Here is a 20,048-nt window from a genome sequence, read left to right on the forward strand (position 1 = left end):
TCCCTTCTGGCTTGGAGAGTTTAACAACTGTCCTTCACAATCTCTTCCAAAATATAGCAGAGGGAGGAAGACTCCAAAACTAATTATATGGTGCCACAATCACCCTGATACCAAAACCAGGCAAAGATATAATAAAAAAAAGAAAACTAGAGGCCAATATCACTGATGAATATAGATGCAAAAATCCTCAACAAAATGGTAGCAAACAGAAGCCAACAGCACATTAAAAGGATAATACACCATGATCAATTGGAGTTTATTCCAGGAATACAAGGATTCTTCAATATATGCAAATCAATCAACGTGATACTTCATATTAACTAATTGAAGGAGAAAAACAATATGATCATCTCAATGGATGCAGGGAAACTTTCAAAAAAATTCAAACCCAATATGTGATAAAAACCCTCCACATAGTAAGCATAGAGGGGAGTTTCCTCAACATAATAAAGGCCATATATAACAAACCCACAGCAAACATCATCCTCAATGGTGAAAAACCGAAAGTATTTTCATTAAGATCAGGAACAAGACAATGATGTCCACCCTCACAGCTCTTTCTCCACATAGATATGGGCGTTTCAGACACAGCAATCAGAGAAGAAAAGGAAATAAAAGGAATCCAAATCAGAAAAGAAGAAGTAAAGCTGTCACTCTTTGCAGATGACTTGATACTACACATAGAGTATCCTAAGGATGCTACCAGAAGATGAATAGAGCTAACCGATAAATTTGGTAAAGTAGCACAATACAAAATTAATGCACAGAAATCTCTGGGATTCCAATAGGCTAATGATGGAAAATCTGAAAGAGAAATTAAGGAAACACTCTCATTCACCATTGCAACAAATAGAATAGAAAGAAACATACCGAGGTAGACAAAAGACCTGTATGCAGAAACCTATAAGATGCTGATGAAAGAAATGAAGGAGGATACAAAGAGATGGAGATATATACCATGTTCTTGGGTTTGAAGAATCATCATAGTGAAAATGACTGTATGACATAACGCAATCTACAGAGTCAATGCAATCCCTATCAAAATACCAATGGCATTTTCGAGGGAACTAGAAGAAAAAAATTCACAGTGTGTATGGAAAAAAAAAAAAAAAACATGCCGAATAGCCAAAACAATCTTGAGAAAGAAAAACAGAGCTGGATGAATCGGGCTCCTGGACTTCAGACTATACTAAAAGCTACAGTAATCAAGACAGTATGGTACTGGCACAAAAACAGAAATATAGATCAATGGAGTACAGTAGAAAGCCCAGGGGTAAACCCACAGATATATGGTCACCTTATTTTTCATAAAGGAGGGAAGAATATACAATGGAGATAAGACATCCTCTTCAACAATTGGTGCTGGGAAAACTGAATGGCTACATGTACAAGAATGAAATTAGAACACTCCCTAACGCCATACACAAAAATAAACACAAATCGATTAACGGACTAAATGTAAGGTGAGACACTATCAAACACTTAGAGGAAAACATAGGCAGAACACTCTATGACATAAATAACAGCAAGATTCTTTTTGACCCACTTCCTAGAAAAATGGAAATAAAAACAAAATTAAAGTAATGGGACATAGTGAAACAAAAATTTTTCACAGGAAAGGAAACTATAAACAACACGAAACGACAACCCTCAGAATGGGAGAAAATATTTGCAAATGAAGCAACTGAAATAGGATTAATCTGCAAAATTTACCAACAGCTCATGCAGCTGTAAACCAAAAAACACAAACCATCCAAAAATGGGCAGAAGACCTAAATAGACATTTCTCCAAAGATGATACCCAGATTGCAATAAAACACATGAAAGTTGGCTCAACCTTTCATGTTGAGCATGAATCATTATAGAAATATAAATCAAATCTACAATGAGGTATCACCTCACCCTAGTCAGAGGAGCCGTCATCAAAAAATCAATATACTATACATTCTTGAGAGAGTGTAGGGAATAGGAAACCCTCCAGCACTGTTAATGGGAATGTAAATTGTTACAGTCACTATAGAGAACAGTATGGTGGTCATTAAGAAACTAAAACTAGAACTAATATATGACCCCATAATCCCACAACTGTGCATATACCCTAAGAAAACTATAATTCAAAAAGAGTCATGGACCACACAGTTCATTACAGGTGTAATTACAATAGCCAGGACAGGGAAAAAGCTAAGTGTCAATCGACACATGAATGAATAAAGAAGGTGTGGCATATATATACAATGGAATATTACTCAGAGATAAAGAGAAATTAAATTGAGCTATTTGCAGTTAGGTGGATAGACTTAGAGTCTGTCATAATGTGTGAAGTCAGAAAGAGAAAAAGAAGAAACACTTTGCTAACACATATATATGGAATCTAAAAAAAAGTTTCTGATGAAGGTAGGAGCAGCACAGGATAAAAGATGCAGATGTAGAGAATCGACTTGAGAACATGGGGAGTGGAAAGGGTAAGCTGGCACGAAGTGAGAGAGTGGTATGTACATATATACACTACGAAATGTAAAATAGATAGCTAGTGGAAAGCAGCTGCATAGCACAGGGAGATATGTTCAGTGCTTTGTGACCACCTAGCTTGGTGGTATAGGGAGGGTGGGAGGGAGATGCAAGAGGGAGTGGATTTGGAATATATGTATACCTATAGCTGATTCATTTTGTTATACAACAGAAACTAACACAACATTGTAAAACAATTAAATTACCATATAAATGATAAAAAAAACCCAATATGTTGTCTACAAGAGCAATTTTAACTTTAAGGACACACATAAGCTGAAGATGAGGGAATAGAAACTGATAGTCCAAACAGTTTCCAAACAAGAGCAGGACTGACTCCCCCAATCTCAGGTAATACAGACTTTCAGTCAAAATAGTTCACAATTGATAAAGAAGGTCAGTATACAATGATAATAGATCAATTTATCAAGAGATTATAATAATTGTAAATATATATGTACTGAACGTTGCAGGATTAAACATATATATAAATTACCCATCAACAGATCTGATAGGAGAAATCAACAGTAAAACTAATAATGGTAAGGGACTATATTCTCTCACTTTATACCTTAGGATATTGATAAAGACACTGAATGTACCCAATAAAATTATATAGAAGTTCCATCCCACAGAATCAGATTCCACATTATTCTTAAGTTCAGATAGAGCATTCCCTAGGATAGATGCTGTCGTGGAATATAAAGCAAGCGTTAACAAATTTAAGAAGATCAAAAGCACATTAAGCAACACTTTTGATCATAATGTTATGAAGATAGAAATCAATAACAATAGAAAAAGTGAAAAAAAACTAATATGTAGTATTATACAGCACACACTGGAAAAACCTATGGGTCAGGAAAGAACTCAAAAGGGAAACTTGAAACTACCTTCAGATAAACAAAAATTACAATATACCCAAACTTTGGGAATGTAGAAAAATCAGTCTAAAGAATGAATTATTTTTAGCAATCATAAATTCTTATATTAAGAGAAAGGAATGATTTAAATAAACAACTTAAACTTATGCCTGAAGGATAGGAAAAATGAACAAATTAAGCACGAGGAATAAAAGGAAAAAGTAAGAAAGATTCAAATGGAAATGAATAAAATGAATATCAGATAATTAGGAGAAAATGAATCCAAGTGATGGCATTTGGAAAGGATAATAAAATTGACAAGCTTTAGCTAAACTAACAAAGAGCAAAAAAGAGCTTAATAAATAAAACTTTAACTGAAAGAGGAGAAATTGCAACTGACATCATAGCACACAAATCATTATAAAGGATGATAAAAAACCGGGTCACACAAATGGATAAATCTCCAACAACTCCTATATAAAATGAAGCAAGACAATCATGAAGAAGCAAAAAAAACAAACAAACAAAAAATATCTTGATCATACAAATAATGACTTAGGAAATTGAAGCAGTATTCAAAACTCTCCCAACAAAGAGAAGCACAGGATCAGTTAGTTTCACTGGTGAATTCTACTGAACATTTAATGAAGATTTATTGCCAGTCCTACCCAAACTCTCCCAAATCACTACAAAAGAGGAAACATTTCCAAACTCATTTTATATAACCAACATTTTCCTGAATAACAAAGCCAGATAAGGAAATAACAAGGGAAACACAAAACAAAAGAAAACAAAACAAACATACAAACAAACAAGCAAAAACCACAGAACATACAGGCTAATATCCTTTTATATATAGATGCAAAAATTCTCAACAAAATTCTAGCAAACCTAATTCAATAGCACAATAAAATGTTCAACGTGATAAGGTGGGATAATTCCTGGGGATGCAAGGGCAGTTAATGTTTTAAAATCAATAAATTTAATTTATGACACGAATAGCATGCAGAAGATATGTTTGAAAGAATTTTCTAAATTTTCTTGATTAAAGCTTTCAACTACCTGGGGAGAGAAGAAACATTTTAAATGTAATAAAGGTCATATATTAGCAAGCCCACAGCTAACATCATATTCATGGTGTAAAGCTGAAAACCTTTCCTCTAAGACAGGAACAAATAAAAAATGCCCACTATCACCACCCCTATTCAACATAATACTAGAAACACTAGTCAGAACCTTTAGGCAAGCAAAAGAAATAAAAGGGATCAAAAGTGGAATGGAAGAATTAGAAATGTCTCTGTTTGAAGATGACATATTACGTATGCAGGAAATCCTAAAGACTCCACCAAAAACCCCGTGAAACTGTTAGAACTAATAAATGAATTCAGTAATGTTGTTGGATATGAAATAAAAATACAAAATTAGCTGCATTTCTATACACTAACTAGAAAATAGCTGACAGAAAAATAAAGAAAACACTTCCATTTACAGCAGCACCAAAAACAATAAAATCTTAGGAATACATTTAAGCAAGAAGACAAAAACATGTGTACACCTAAAAATATGATATTCACAAAAACTGAAGAAGAAACAAGTGAATAGAAACTTATCCCATGTTTCTGAATTGAAAGAATGTATACTGTTAAAATGTTCATGCTACCTCAAGCTGTCTATAGTTTCAATGGAATCCCAATCAACTTTTCAATGGCAATTTTCCTAGAATAGAATAACAGTCCTAAAAATTGTACAAAACAAGAAAGGACCCTGAAAATAGACAAAGCAATTTTCAGCAAGATAAACAAAGCTGGATGAAACTCACTTCGTGGTTTCAAACCATAATACAAAGTTACAGAAATCAAAATAGTGTGAGACTAGCATAAAAACAGACAATAGACAAATAGAATAGGACTGAGAGCACAGAAATAAACTCAGCCATGTCCAGTCAACTAACATTTGACAAGGATGACAAGAATAAATAATGGAGTAAAAATAGGCTTTACAGTGAGTGGTGTTGGAAAAACTGGATATCCACATGGAAAACAATAAAATTGAACATGCATCTTAGACAATTCAAGAATTAACACAACATGAGCAGAAATCACAAAATCCCGAGAATTAAAAAAAAAAAATCTCCAAGACATTTGTCTCAGCAATGATTCTTTTGGATATGATACCAAAAGTAGAAGGAACTAAAAGAAAATTCAACATGTGTGACAACATTAAATTTAAAAGCCTCTGCACTAAAAGAAACTTGAACAGAGTGAAGAGGCACTGAACAGGAGACATAGGAATTGTCCTGTGAAATGGGAGAAAATATTTGCCAACAGCATGCAAGCTACAGGAGAATGTAGAAACATAAACACTCTCAGTTAAAAAAAAGCGAAAAATCTAATTAAAACGTGGACTGAAGATGTTAGCAGATATATTCCCCCCACAGGAGACATACAAATGACCAAGCAACACATGAATATTGGCTCAATATCTGTAATAGTAAGAGAAATGCAAAATAAAACCACAATGGGATATCAACTCACACATTTCCTGGTGGTTTTTATGAAAAGGAAAAGAGAGAAAAGTGTAGTCAAACATGTAAAACACAGGGAACACTTACAGACTTTTGGTGGGAATGTAACTTAGTACAACCACTATGGAAAATGATACGGATGTTCCTCAAAATACTAAAAATAAAACCACCATATAACCTAGCAATTCCATTTCTGAATACACATATTTGAAGGAAATGAAATCAGTTAACTTACAGAGATATTTGCACTCCCATGTTCACTGTATAAATATTTATCTAAAATGTGCAAGGCATTGTCACTAACTGTTTATCAATGATAAAAAGGCTTAAGAAATGTATGTTACCACAATGGGTATTATACAGTCATATAAAGAAATTCCCGCAATTTGTGACCACATGAAATCAACTTGCAGGCATTATGCTTAGTGAAACAATCAGACATTAAGACAAACTGTGTGGTCCCACTTATTTATGAAATCTAAATGGTGAGTTCATCACAAAGAGAGTTTATACATATTTAATAGGTGTGAGGTGGGGAGAAACAGGGAGATGATTGTCAAAGAGCACAAATTTCCTGTTATAAAATGTGTAAATTCTTGGGATCCAAATTAAAGGATAGTGACTTAGTTACCAATACTTTATTGCATGTTTAAAAGTTACTGGGAATGTATATCTTCAGTTTTCTTACAGAAGACACACACAATTGGTAACCATGTGAGGTGATAGAAGTATTAACTAACATTATTATCATATTATTTCTCAACATAGATGTAAATCTCATCATCATGCTGTGTACCATAAAACTACCAACGTTATATGTCAATTATATCTCAAAAGTGTTGGGGAAATTGCTTTAAAGATAAGACCAAAAAGTTTCAAATCCATTGAGAAAAGATAAGGAACAAACTTCTCGAGATTGGCCTTGGCAATAATTCCTTGGCTATGACAGCAGTAGAGCAGGCAACAAAACCAAAGTTAAGTGAATTGAAATTGAACTGAAACATTCCTATATAATAAAGGAAACAATCAATAGAATTAAGAGGCAATCTACAGAATAGCATACAATATTAGAAACAAATACCTGATAAGTGGTTAATGACGAACATATATTAGGAAAGTGCTAAACCTCTGTAGTGGATTATCACCTCATATCTATTAGATTGTCTATTATCAAAGAAGAGAAGATAGCAGGCATGACAAAAGGGAACCCTCCTACATTCTTGTTAGGAATGCTGAATGGTATAGCCGCTCTAGAAACCAGTTTGAAGATTCCTCAAAAAGCTAAAAATTAGAACTACTAAATCATCCAGAAAAAAAAACTCTTTGGGTATTTTTATAAAGAAAAGAAACACACAAAATCATAAAGACACCTGCATCCCATGTACACTGCACCATCATTCTCAAATGCCATAACAGGAAACAACAAACTTAGGCTAAATAGATGGGTAAAGAAAATGTGGCACAGAAAAGTATTTTGTGTGGCAGGAAAAAAATGTGTCACAATAAAAATATACTCAGGCATAGTAGAAGGAAAATGCTGCCTTTTGTAACAAAATGGCTGCACCTTGAGAGCACTATGTTAAATCAACATCTCTAATAGTAAGAGATTTTGAGAAGAAGTATGACGAAGAAAGAAGCACTTAAGAAGTAAGTCAGACATATAAAAACAAACATAGTGTGATCTCACATATTAAAAAAAAAATATCTTCGTTGCAGGTTTTTCTCCTTCATCACTTAAGATGTCCTGCCAGTCCTTCCTGGCTTGGAGTGTTTAACACCTGTCCTTCTAAAACTCTTCCAAAATGTAGCAGAGGGAGGAAAAATCAAAAACTAATTCTATGGAGACACCATCACTAATACCAAAAGCAGACAAAATATCAAAAAAATAAATGAATAAATAAAACTGCAGGCCAATATTACTGATGAATATAGATACAAAAATTCTCAACAAAATAGTAGCAAACAGAATCCAACAGCACATTAAAAGGAAAATACACCATGATCAAGTGGGATTTATTCCAGGAATACAAGGATTCTCCAATATATGCAAAGCAACCAATGTCATACACCATATTAACAAATTGAAGTAGAAAACACATATGATCATCTCAATAGATGCAGAGAAAGCTTTCGAAAAAAATCAACACCAGTTTATGATAAAAACCCTCCACATAGTAGGCATAGAGGGAAGATTCCTGAACATAATAAAGGACTTATATGACAAACCCACAGCAAACATCGTCCTCAATGGTGAACAACTGAAAGTATTTTCACTAAGATCAGGAACAAGGCAAGTTTGCCCACCCTCTCAACTCTTATTCAACATAGTTTTGGATGTCTCAGCCACAGCAATCCGAGAAGACAAGGAAATAAAAGGAATCCAAATTGGAAAAGAAGAATTAAAGTTGTCACTCTTTTTTTTTTTAATTAACTATACAGCAGCTTTAATAGGGTAACAGTCCAGAGAAAAATGTTACATTAGGCACTTGACATCTCATATAAATTTTTTTCTTAAAACTAAAAGGTTTCATTTTAACAGATAAATTTCAATGTACTTTTTAAAACTGATTGTTAATTAAAGCCTAAGCAATTATAAAGAAAATACACAATGATATTCAACCAGAGGTTAATTTTCTGGTCATACTGACATGTTAAAGTACTTTTCTTAAAATTTAATTTACCTGAGACTGAGTTCTCAGGTATCTTTTTGGTTAAAAATATTTGATAAGATAGGTGATAATTGGACTATTTTTATATTGACAACTGAAATAAAGCTATAAACTGTCAGTCAGTGTTTAGGGACCCCGAACCAACTTGTCAAAAAAGTACATTTTATACCCATAATATCATCATTTTCACATGATTATCCTTTCAAGTTATCATAATCTGTTACTGGCTTCTTGTCTAAGAATTTACAGGCCTAAGGTGAGGCTGTCAGGTAAATGACTGGCATATACAAATCAAAGACTGTGTTCAGGACAAGAGAGCCACACCCAGTGCCTGATGGACAGGAGTCACCCATTAACACGTCACTTTGGAGTCTGCCTAACAGGAGCAAGCCCTCTGAGTTCTGACAGCCACATACGGACAAGAAAGGCTGCTGAAACTTATTTAATTAGACTTAGAGGTACTACTGCTGTTAGGAGTCTGTTTATAAAGATTTTTAATCATACGTTATAATTTTTTTTCAAGTAAAAAACTTGGTTCCAACTGTTACAGGCATAAAAGTATTTCCCCTGGGATTTCCTCCACATCGAGAAGGTACCCATATATTTTTAAATAGTCTTCCTAACTTTGGGAAAACGTTGCCCTCCCTCCAACACCCCCCCCCCACATGAACATAACCAAATCAGTTGTAATAAAGTACAGCACACAGAAATGACTGTCGGCCTCCTATGAGGACACTGAATGCCATCCATCCCACAGGTTCACTCAACAATCTGCATGTGTTCCTGAGGAGAAATCCATCGAGTCCCTTTGCTGTTGTGACATCTCCAAAGTCAGCTTTTCCCGTATCAATCGTTCTGGACTTCACCCACCATGCTCATCTCATTTGGATTTCAATGCTTCCTCCCATTCAACAGCCGATTCAGAGTTCTTGGGAATTGCTGGAAATATTGATTGCATTTTACTTCGAAAGTCTTTTATACTGTGAACTCCTAAAGCCTTCCAGACTGCGAAGCTGATCACACCAACCCCACACCAGGCGTAAAGTGAGCCCCACCCCAGGGCTCGCAAGGCAAGGGAAGACCCGCTCTCCGGTAAGGCAGCCGTGGCCACAGTTCCCTGCTAATGTTGGAGGGTCTCCTGCAGAGGCGGGGGGCTGTTGTGGCTCACCATAGGGACAAGGACACTGCCAGTAGAAGTTCTGGGAGGTACTCTAAAGTTGTCACTCTTTGCAGATGACCTGATACTACACAGAGAGAATCCTAAAGATGTTACCAGAAAGTGCCTAGCGCTAATCAATGATTTTGGGAAAGTAGCAGGATACAAATTTAATGCACAGAAATCTCTGGGATTCCTATAGGCTAATGATGAAAAATCTGAAAGAGAAATTAAGGAAACACTCTCATTTACCATTGCAACAAATAGAATAGGAACGAATATACCAAGGTAGACAGAAGACCTGTATGCAGAAACCTATAAGACGCTGATGAAAGAAATGAAAGAGGATACAAAGAGATGGAGAGATATATTATGTTCTTGGGTTGTAGGAATCAACATAGTGAAAATGACTATATGACCTAACGCAATCTACAGAGTCAATGCAATCATTATCAAATTACCAATGGCATATTCCAGGGAACTAGGAGAAAAATTACACAGTGTGTATGGAAACAAAAAAAGACACTAAATACCAAAAGAACTCTTGAGAAAGAAAAACGCAGCTGGATGAATCAGGCTCCAGGACTTCAGACTATACTACAAATCTACAATAATCAAGATAATATGATACTGGCACAAAAACCGAAATATAGATCAACGGAACAGGATAGAAAGCCCAGAGGTAAACCCATGCACATATGGTCACCTACTTTTTGATAAAGCTTGCAAGAATATACAATGGAGATAATACATCCTATTCAACAAGATGTGCTAGGAAAACTGAACAGCTACATGTACAAGAATGAAATCAGAACACTCCCTAACACCATACACAAAAATAAACACAAATGGATTAGAGTCCTAAAAGTAAGTTTCCACACTATCATACACTTAGAGGAGCACATAGGCAGAACACTCTATGACATAAATCACGGCAAGATTCTTTTTGACCCACTTCCTAAAGAAATGGAAATAAAAACAAAATTAAACAAATGGGAACTAATGAAACTTAAAACATTTTTCACAACAAAGGGAACCACAAACAAGACCAAATGACAACCCTCAGAATCAGAAAATATTTGCAAATGAAGCAACTGACAAACGATTAATCTTCAAAATTTACCAGCAGCTCATGCAGCTCTAAACCAAAAAACACAAACAACAATCCAAAAGTGGGCAGAAGACCTAAATAGACATTTCTCCAAAGATGATACACAGATTGCAATAAAACACATAGAAGGTTGCTCAATATCATGAATCATTAAAGAAATATAAATCAAACTACAATGAGGTGTCACCTCACACTAGTCAGAATAGCCATCAAATTCAAAATTCTACAAACTCTAAATTCTGAAGTGGTGTATGGAAAACAGTACCCTCTTGCACTGTTAGTGGGAATGTAAATTGTTACAGCCACTATGGTGAACAATATGGAGGTCATTAAGAACCTAAAACTTGAACTAATATATGACCCCACAATCCCGCTTCTTTGTATATACCCCGAGAAAAGCATAATTCCAAAAGGGTCATGGACCACAAAGTTCATTACAGGTGTAATTACAATAGCCAGGACAGGTAAACACCTAAGTATCAATTGACAGAAGAATGGATAAAGAAGGTGTGTCATATATATACAATGGAATATCACTGAGCCATAAATAGAAATAAAAATTGAGCTATTTGCAGTTAGGTGGATAGACTTAGAGTCTGTCATACTGTGTGAAATGAGTCAGAAAGAAACAAAAGACAAACTTTTTGCTAATATATATATATATATATGGAATTAAAAAAACATTCTGATGAATGTAGGTGTAGGACAGCAATAAAGATGTTGATATAGAGAATTGATTTGAGAATATAGTGAGTGGAAAGGGTAAGCTGGCATGAAGTTAGAGAGTCGTCTGTACATATATACACTACGAAATGTAAAATAGATAGCTAGTGGAAAGCAGCTGCATAGCACAGGGAGATACGTTCAGTGCTTTGTGACCACCTAGCTTGGTGGGATAGGGAGGGTGGCAGGGAGATGCAAGAGGGAGTGGATATGGAAATATACCTATAGCTGATTCACTTTACTATACAGCAGAAACTAACACAACAGTGTAAAACAATTATATTGCCATATAAATGATAAAAAAAACCAATATGCTCTCTAAAAGAACCATTTTATCATTAAGGACACACATAAGCTGAAGGTGAGGGAATAGAAATTGATAGTCCAAACAGTTTCCAAACAAGTGCAGGACTTGATCTCCCAATCTCAGGTAATACAGACTTTCAGTCAAAGTAGGTCACAAGTGATAAATAAGGTCAGTATACAATGATAATGGATCAATTTATCTAGAGAAAATAATAATTGTAAATATATATGTACTGAACGTTGCGGGATTAAACATATATTTAAATCAACCATTAAGAGATCTGATAGAGGGCTTCCCTGGTGGCGCAGTGCTTGAGAGTCCACCTGCCGTGCAGGGGGCATGCCTTCATGCCCCGGTCTGGGAAGAACCCACATGCCGTGGAGCGGCTGGGCCCGTGAGACATGGCCACTGAGCCTGCACGTCCGGAGCCTGTGCTCTGCAGCGGGAGATGCCACAACAGTGAGAGACCCGTATACACCCCACCCCACAAAAAAAAAAAAAAAAAAAAAAAGATCTCAGAGGATAAATCAACAATAAAACAAATAATAGTAAGTGACTGTATTATCCCACTTTCTACATTAGAAAATTAATAAAGAAACAGAATGTACCTAATAAACTTATAGAAAACTTCCATTCAACAATACCAAAATTCATATTCTGCTTAAGTGCTGAAGGAGCATTTCCCAGAATGGACACTGTCTTGAAACATAAAGCAAGCATTAACAAATTTAAGAAGATCAGAGTCACATTAAGCATCTTTTTTGATCATAATGTTATGAAGCTAGAAATCAATAACAAGAGAAAAAGAAAAATCCCTTATATGTAAACTTATACAACGCACACTGGAAATATATATGGGTCAAGGAAGAAGTCAAAAAGGAAATCTGAAACTACCTTCTGATAAACGAAAATGACAACATACCAAAACGTTTGGAATATAGAAAAATCAGTCAATGGATGAATTAATTTTAGCAATCATAGATTCTTCTAAAAGAGAAAAGAATAATCTAAAATAAACCACTTGTGCATATACATGAAGGACTAGGGAAAATGAACAAATTAAGCACCAGGAATAAAAGGAAAAAAATAAGAAATATTCAAATGGAAATGAATAAAACAAATATCAGATAATTAGGAAAAAATGAATCCAAGTGTTGGAATTTGGAAAGGATCATAAAATTGACAAGATTTAGCAAGACTAACGAAGAGAAAAAAAGAGCTTAATAAATAAAACTTTAACTGAAAGAGGAGAAATTGCAGCTGACACCATAGCATACAAATAGTTATAAAGAATGCTAAAAAACTGGGTTACAAAAATGGATAAATCTCCAAAAACTCCTATATAAAACATAGCAAGACAATCATGAAGAAGCAAAAAACAAGCAAACAAAAAATATCTTGATCATACAAATAATGACTTAGGAAATTGAAGCACTATTCAAAACTCTCCCAACAAAGAGAAGCCCAGGATCAGTTAGTTTCACTGGTGAATTCTACTGGACATTTAATGAAGATTTATTGCCAGTCCTTCCCAAACTCTCCCAAATAACTACAAAAGAGGAAACATTTACAAACTCATTTTATAAAACCAGGATTTTCTTGATTAACAAAGCCACATAAGGAAATAGAAGGGAACACAAAACAAAACAAAACAAAACAAAAAGCACAGAACTTACAAGCCAATATCCTTGTACATATAGATGCAAAAATTCTCAACAAAATTCTAGCAAACCAAATTCTAAAACACACTAAAATGTTCAACATGCTAAGGTGAAATAATTCCTGGTGATGCAAGGGCAGTTAACATTTTTAAATCAAAAATTTTAATTTACGACACGAATAGCATGCAGAAGAAATGTTTGAAAGAATTTTCTAAATTTTCTTGATTAAAGCTTTCAACTACCTGGGGAGAGAAGAAACATTTTAAATGTAATAAAGATCATATATTATCAAGCCCACAGCTAACATCATATTCATGATGAAAAGCGGAAAACTTTTCCTCTAAGACAGGAACAAATAAAAAATGCTCACTATCACCACTTCTCTTCATCATAATAGTAGAATCCCTAGCCAGAATCATTAGGCACGGAAAAGAAATGAAAGGGATCCAAAGTGGAAAGGAAGAATTTAAAATGTCTCTGTTTGAAGATGACATATTCTGTATGCAGGAAATCCTAAAGACTCCACCAAAACCCCATGAAACTGTTAGAACTAATACATGAAATCAGTAATTTTGTTGGATTTGAAATAAGAATACAAAATTAGTTGCATTTCTATACACTAACAAGAAAATACCTGACAGAAAAATAAAAAAAAAAAAAACACTTCCATTTACCGCAGCACCTAAAACAATAAAATGTTAGGAATACATTTCAGCAAGGAGACAAAATCATCTGTACACCTAAAAATATAACATTTACAAAAACTGAAGAAGATATATGTAAATAGAAAAGTATCCCATATTTCTAAATTGAAAGAATGATTACTGTTAAAATGTTCACGCTACCTCAAGCTATCTATAGTTTCAATGGAATCCCAATCAACATTTCAATGGCAATATTCCCAGAAATAGAATAATAATCCTAAAAATTGTACGAAACAACAAAGGACACTGAAAATAGACAAGACAATTTTCAGCAAGATAATCAAAGCTGGGTGCAACTCACTTCCTGGTTTCAAACTATTATACAAAGTTATGGTAACCAAAATAATGTGAAATTAGAATAAAAACAGACAAAATACCAATAGAATAGGACTGAGAGCCCAGAAATAAACTCAGCCATGTCCAGTCAACTAACACATGACAAAGAAGACAAGAATAAACAATGGAGTAAAAATAGACTTTACACTAAGTAGTGTTGGAAAAGCTGGATATCCACATGGAAAAGAATAAAATTGAACACCCATCTTAGAGGACTCAAAAATTAACACAACGTGAACAGAAATCACAAAATCCTTAGAATTAAACAGAAAAAAATCTCCAAGGCATTTGTGTCAGCAATGATTCCTTTGGATATGATACCAAAAGTAGAAGGAACAAAAAGAAAATTCAACATGTGTGAAAACATCAAATTTAAAAGCCTGTGCACCAAAAGAATCTTGAATAGAGTGAAGAGGCAATGGAACAGGAGGTATAGGAATTCTCCTACGGAATGGGAGAAAATATTTGCCAACAACATGCCAGCTACAGGACTAATGTTGAAACATAAAAAAGACTTAGTTTTTTTTACAAAAGTTGAATAATCTAATTAAAAGGTGGGCTGAAGATCTTAGCAGATATATTCCCCCCATACGACATGTACAAATGAGCAACTGACACATGAACATTTGCTCAACCTCTTTAATAGTAAGAGAAATGCAAAATAAAACCACAATGAGATAGCAACTCACGCATTTCATAGTGGTTATTATGAAAAAGAAAAGACATAAAAGTGTAGTCAAGCATGTAGAAAACAGGGAACACTTACAGACTTTTGGTGGTAATGTAACTTAGTACAACCACTATGGAAAATAATATGGATGTTCCTCAAAATTCTAAAAATAATACCACCATATAACCTAGCAATTCCATTTCTGAATATACATAATTGAAAGAAATGAAATCAGTTAACTTACAGAGATATTTGCACTCCCATGTTCACTGTGTAAATATTTATCTAAAATATGCCAGGCATAGTCACTAACCGTTTATCAATGATTAAATGGATTAAGAAATGTATATATTACGACAGTGGATATTATACAGTCATATAATGAAATTCCTGCAATTTGTGACCACATATAATCAACTTGCAGGCATTATTCTTAGTGAAACAATCAGAGACATAAAGACAAACTGTGTGATCCCACTTATTTATGAAATCTAAATGGCTGAGGTCTTCAAAAAAAAGAGTGTATACGTATTTAATAGGTGTGAGGTTCGGAGAAATAGGGAGATGATAGTCAAAGAGCATAAATTTCATGTTATAAAATGTGTAACTTCTTGGGATCTAAATTACAGGATAGTGAGTTAGTTACCAATACGTTATTGCATGTTTAAAAGTTACTCGGAAAGTAGATCTTAAATGTTCTACAGCACACACACAAATTTGGTTACCATGTGAGTTGATAGAAGTATTAAATAACATTATTATCACATTAATTCACAGCATAGATGTAAATCTAACCATCATGCTGTGTACCTTAAAACTGCCAATGTTATATGTCAATTGTATCTCAGAAATGTTGGGGAAATTGCTTTAAAGATAAGACCAAAATGTTTCAAATCCATTGAGAAAAGATAAGGAACAAATTCTCAAGATTGGCCTTGGCAATAATTCCTTGGCTATGACAGCAGTAGAGCAGGCAACAAAATCAAAAGTTAAGTGAAGTGAAATTGAACTGAAACATTCCTATATAATAAAGGAAAGAATCAACAGAATTAACAGGCAATCTACAGAATTGCAGAAAATATTAGAAACACATATGAGATAAGCAGCTAATAACAAACATACATTAGGAAAGTGCCAAACCTCTGTAGTGGAATATCACCTCATATCTATTAGATTGTCTATTATAAAAAAAAGAGAAGATAGCAGGCATGACAAAAGGGAACCCTCCTACATTCTTGTTGGGAAAGCTGATTGGTGTAGCTGCTCTAGAAAACAGTTTGAAGATTCCTCAAAAAGCTAAAAATGTAGAACTACTAAATCATCCAGAAAAAATCTTTGGATATTTTTATAGAGGAAGAAAAATCACCGAGTCATAAAGATACCTGCATCCCATGTACACTGCACCATCATTCTCAAATGCCATAACAGGAAAACAACACACTTAGGCGGAATAGATGGAAAAAGAAAATGTGGCACAGAAAAGTATTTTGTGTGGCAGGAAAAAAATGTGTCACAATAAAAATATATTCAGGCATAGTAGAAGGAAAATGCTGCCTTTTGTAACAAAATGGGTGCACCTTGAGGGCACTATGTTAAGTCAACATCTCTAATAGTAAGAGATGTTGAGCAGAAGTACGACGAAGTGAGAAGTACTTAAGAAGTAAGTCAGGCATATAAAAACAAACATGGTGTGATCTCACATATTTCAAAAAAAAATAATCTTAGTTGCAGGTTTTTCTCCTTCATCACTTAAGATGTCCTGCCAGTCCTTTCTGGCTTAAAGAGTTTAACATCTGTCTTTCTCAAACTCTTCCAAAATATGGCAGAGGGAGGAAAAGTCCAAAACTAATTCTATGGAGACACCATCACTGATACCACAACCAGACAAAGATATCACAAAAAAAGAAAACTGCAGGTCAATATCACTGATGAATATAGATGCAAAAATCCTCAACAAAATAGTAGCAAACAGAAGCCAACAGCACATTAAAAGGAAAATACACCATGATCAAGTGGGGTTTATTGCAGGAATAAAAGGATTCTTCAATATATGCAAATCAATCAATGTGATACACAATATTAAAAAATTGAAAGAGAAAACACATGTGATCATCTCAATAGAAGCAGAGAAAGCTTTAGAAAAAATTCAACACCAGGTTATGATAAAAACCCTCCACACAGTAGACATCAAAGGAAGATTCCACAACATAATAAAGGCCATATATTGCCAGAGTCCAGCTCTAGTGAGTCTCGGGATACCCGAGGGATGGATAGCGTCAGCAAAGGAAATAATTCTATTACACTTCTTAAAGTATCAGCATTGCATATTTCTCTTTCTCATGTCTTTATTCTTCATTCTTCCTCTATTGTTTACAATAACAGGTTTATATATCGTAGTTGATTACATTACCAGGTACGTGGCCAAACAATCTTAGCACAATCAAACCTGAAAATATTCTATAAAGATTTTTTAAAACAAACATCCCCTAGTTTCTAGATGTCCTATTAAAATATTTCCCCAAGTTCCCATTAATCACAGGTTGTTTCTTAGTAACCAAGCCAAGCAGTTCTATGATTATTTCAATTGTAAAATTTGGAGCTACTTGTTCCTATTTTTCTTCTTGCATGTGCATCCTTTTACAATGGTTCCAGGAAAATATTTACAATGTACCTGCATGCTCTTTCTCGTTGTTTCCTTCAACTGAGACAGCGTTTTCTCCCTATCCGGGCAACGAATTCTGCTCTAGTCATTTGTTTTTCTATAATTAATTTTCCTTTATAATAGAACCATAAATTTCCTATGTCATCATCAGGAACTCCAGCCCATGGCCGTAACTCCATACTAGAGGGTGTTTTTCACAAAAACATCCCCTTAGCTCCAGGCTCTTAATTCTTTACCATTTACACAGGGCCTTAGTGGGTACTTCCCATCCTATGATAGTTTCAGGAGGGGGAGTCCTAGAGGAATTTTTTTTCACCTGGAGCAACATCCCCCAAAATTGCCCCTGTATGTAAAGTTATTATCATAAAACATAACAACGGAGCTGTAGTCCACCTTACTGACACGGCACTGCCTTGCAGTGCCTTCCGTTGCTCATGACTTTGTCATGGTGCAATGCCTCCAGGATGGCTTCCGACATCTCCCCCTTTTTTATTTTTTAAAAGTGCAGTATGGAGCTCCACGGAAAGTTGTTTGATGCTTTTAATAATTATTCTAATGATGACTGGAAGTAAAAATATCAGAATTAGTACAACAACTGCCATGATTCCTCCATTAATGAGCATTGAGAATAAGGTTTTATGTGACACCAATGACTTAATACTTTCAAAAAATTTCTGAGCAGACTGTGCCGGAGATAAACCTAAGTCTGTATTTCCTATGTCATGAATCTCTTGATGTAATTTAGTAGGGTCTAAACTAGCATCTGTTTGGTTCCAAACTCCCATAATATGAGTACGAATTTATTCCCAAAAATATGATTCATTCACTTTTAGAGGAGTAACACAAATCCATCTATATTGTTTATGACACCTCAAAGCTAATCTTACTTTGAGCGCTGTTAATTCATCCCCTATGTGTAAAATTGCTTCTTCTAAGGCATCCACCTTTGCTTCTAACTTTCTGTCTATAACTTCCTGAGTAGCCAGAGCTAAAGATACATTTTTTGAAAGCTCATTTACATGTTGAGCTGTATGTACATGTTGAGCTAAGGAACTTATTGAAAGAGAAAGTGATGCTATTACATCTATAAATGTAGATATTGCTAGAATTAAAGCTGCAACAAGTCTCTTTGAATGTAATAAAAGTTCAGTTTCATGCAAAACTTGTAAGCCATAATCATCATACGAGGCAGAGGATAATTTTACAGGCAACATAATGTATGGCGGTCGTTTAAGAATCATTAAAACTTGTACATTCATAGAGGGATTTATACAACTTGTCGAAATACAATCAAAGCAATGTGTCCAAAATGTAGAATCAGAAGCATTATAATAAATATTTAGATCCACATATTTTGGGGCTACCAAGAATACATAAGGTGCTGACACACAAGCCTGCATAGAATAAATGCCCATATTTTTAGGTCTATGAAGAATAACTGGTGGTGGTGCAGCAATAGCTTTCCAAAGCTGGGTCTGTGCATAATACATACTCTCTTGAGCCATAGTTAGTATAGGAGGCACACATCCTCCAGTGTGCCATCTATTAACAAGCATAGAAGCAGGAATGAGTGTATTATTCCAATCATAATGTGCATGATGTTGTAAATAAGATCTATAATCCTTACATGGATCAGGATTACTCCAATCATGCACATTTTTTGTGGTATCCTCTATGGGAATATCAATTCTTGAAGAATATATACAATAATTCCATGTAGGAAATCTGGTATTGGTATCTACAGCGTCCCAGTTACTATCCAATTGGTCTTCCGGAGATTGTAATATAGATGATTGTACTCCTGTATGGATACCATAAGGAGGATTACAAGGAAGAAATTTTAAAGATGAGAGGAAGGTTGATTATAAGTTGGATCTTCTCCAGGTGCTAGGTAAATCAAAGACCAAAGAAGTCTCTTATTAGATTGACTCAAAGGAGAAGCAGTAAGCTGTCCTTTAAGAAAAACCGGTATACATACATCCTTACGAGAGGCTACAGAATTATTAATTGATGGAAATATAAAACATATAGTATGGAACCCTGATTTTCCATGAAATGTAAAATTATTATTTGTTTTAAATTTATTATATGGATAGGAGCTTATGGCTCCTCCCATTAACCTGGGCATAGTAGTAGACACTGGTATACCCTCATTAT

At 34.6% G+C, this 20,048-nt stretch overlaps 1 pseudogene across 1 annotated transcript in view; it reads right to left on the reverse strand.

The window, feature by feature from the left end:
* Positions 1-20,048, reverse strand: part of LOC308609671 (ubiquitin-like modifier-activating enzyme 1) — a 53,073-nt pseudogene that overhangs the window by 32,614 nt on the left and 411 nt on the right. The gene's annotated exons all lie outside the window — the stretch shown is intronic.

Source organism: Mesoplodon bidens (assembly GCF_964165515.1).
Source record: "Mesoplodon bidens genome assembly, chromosome: Y".
Taxonomy (NCBI): domain Eukaryota; kingdom Metazoa; phylum Chordata; class Mammalia; order Artiodactyla; family Ziphiidae; genus Mesoplodon; species Mesoplodon bidens.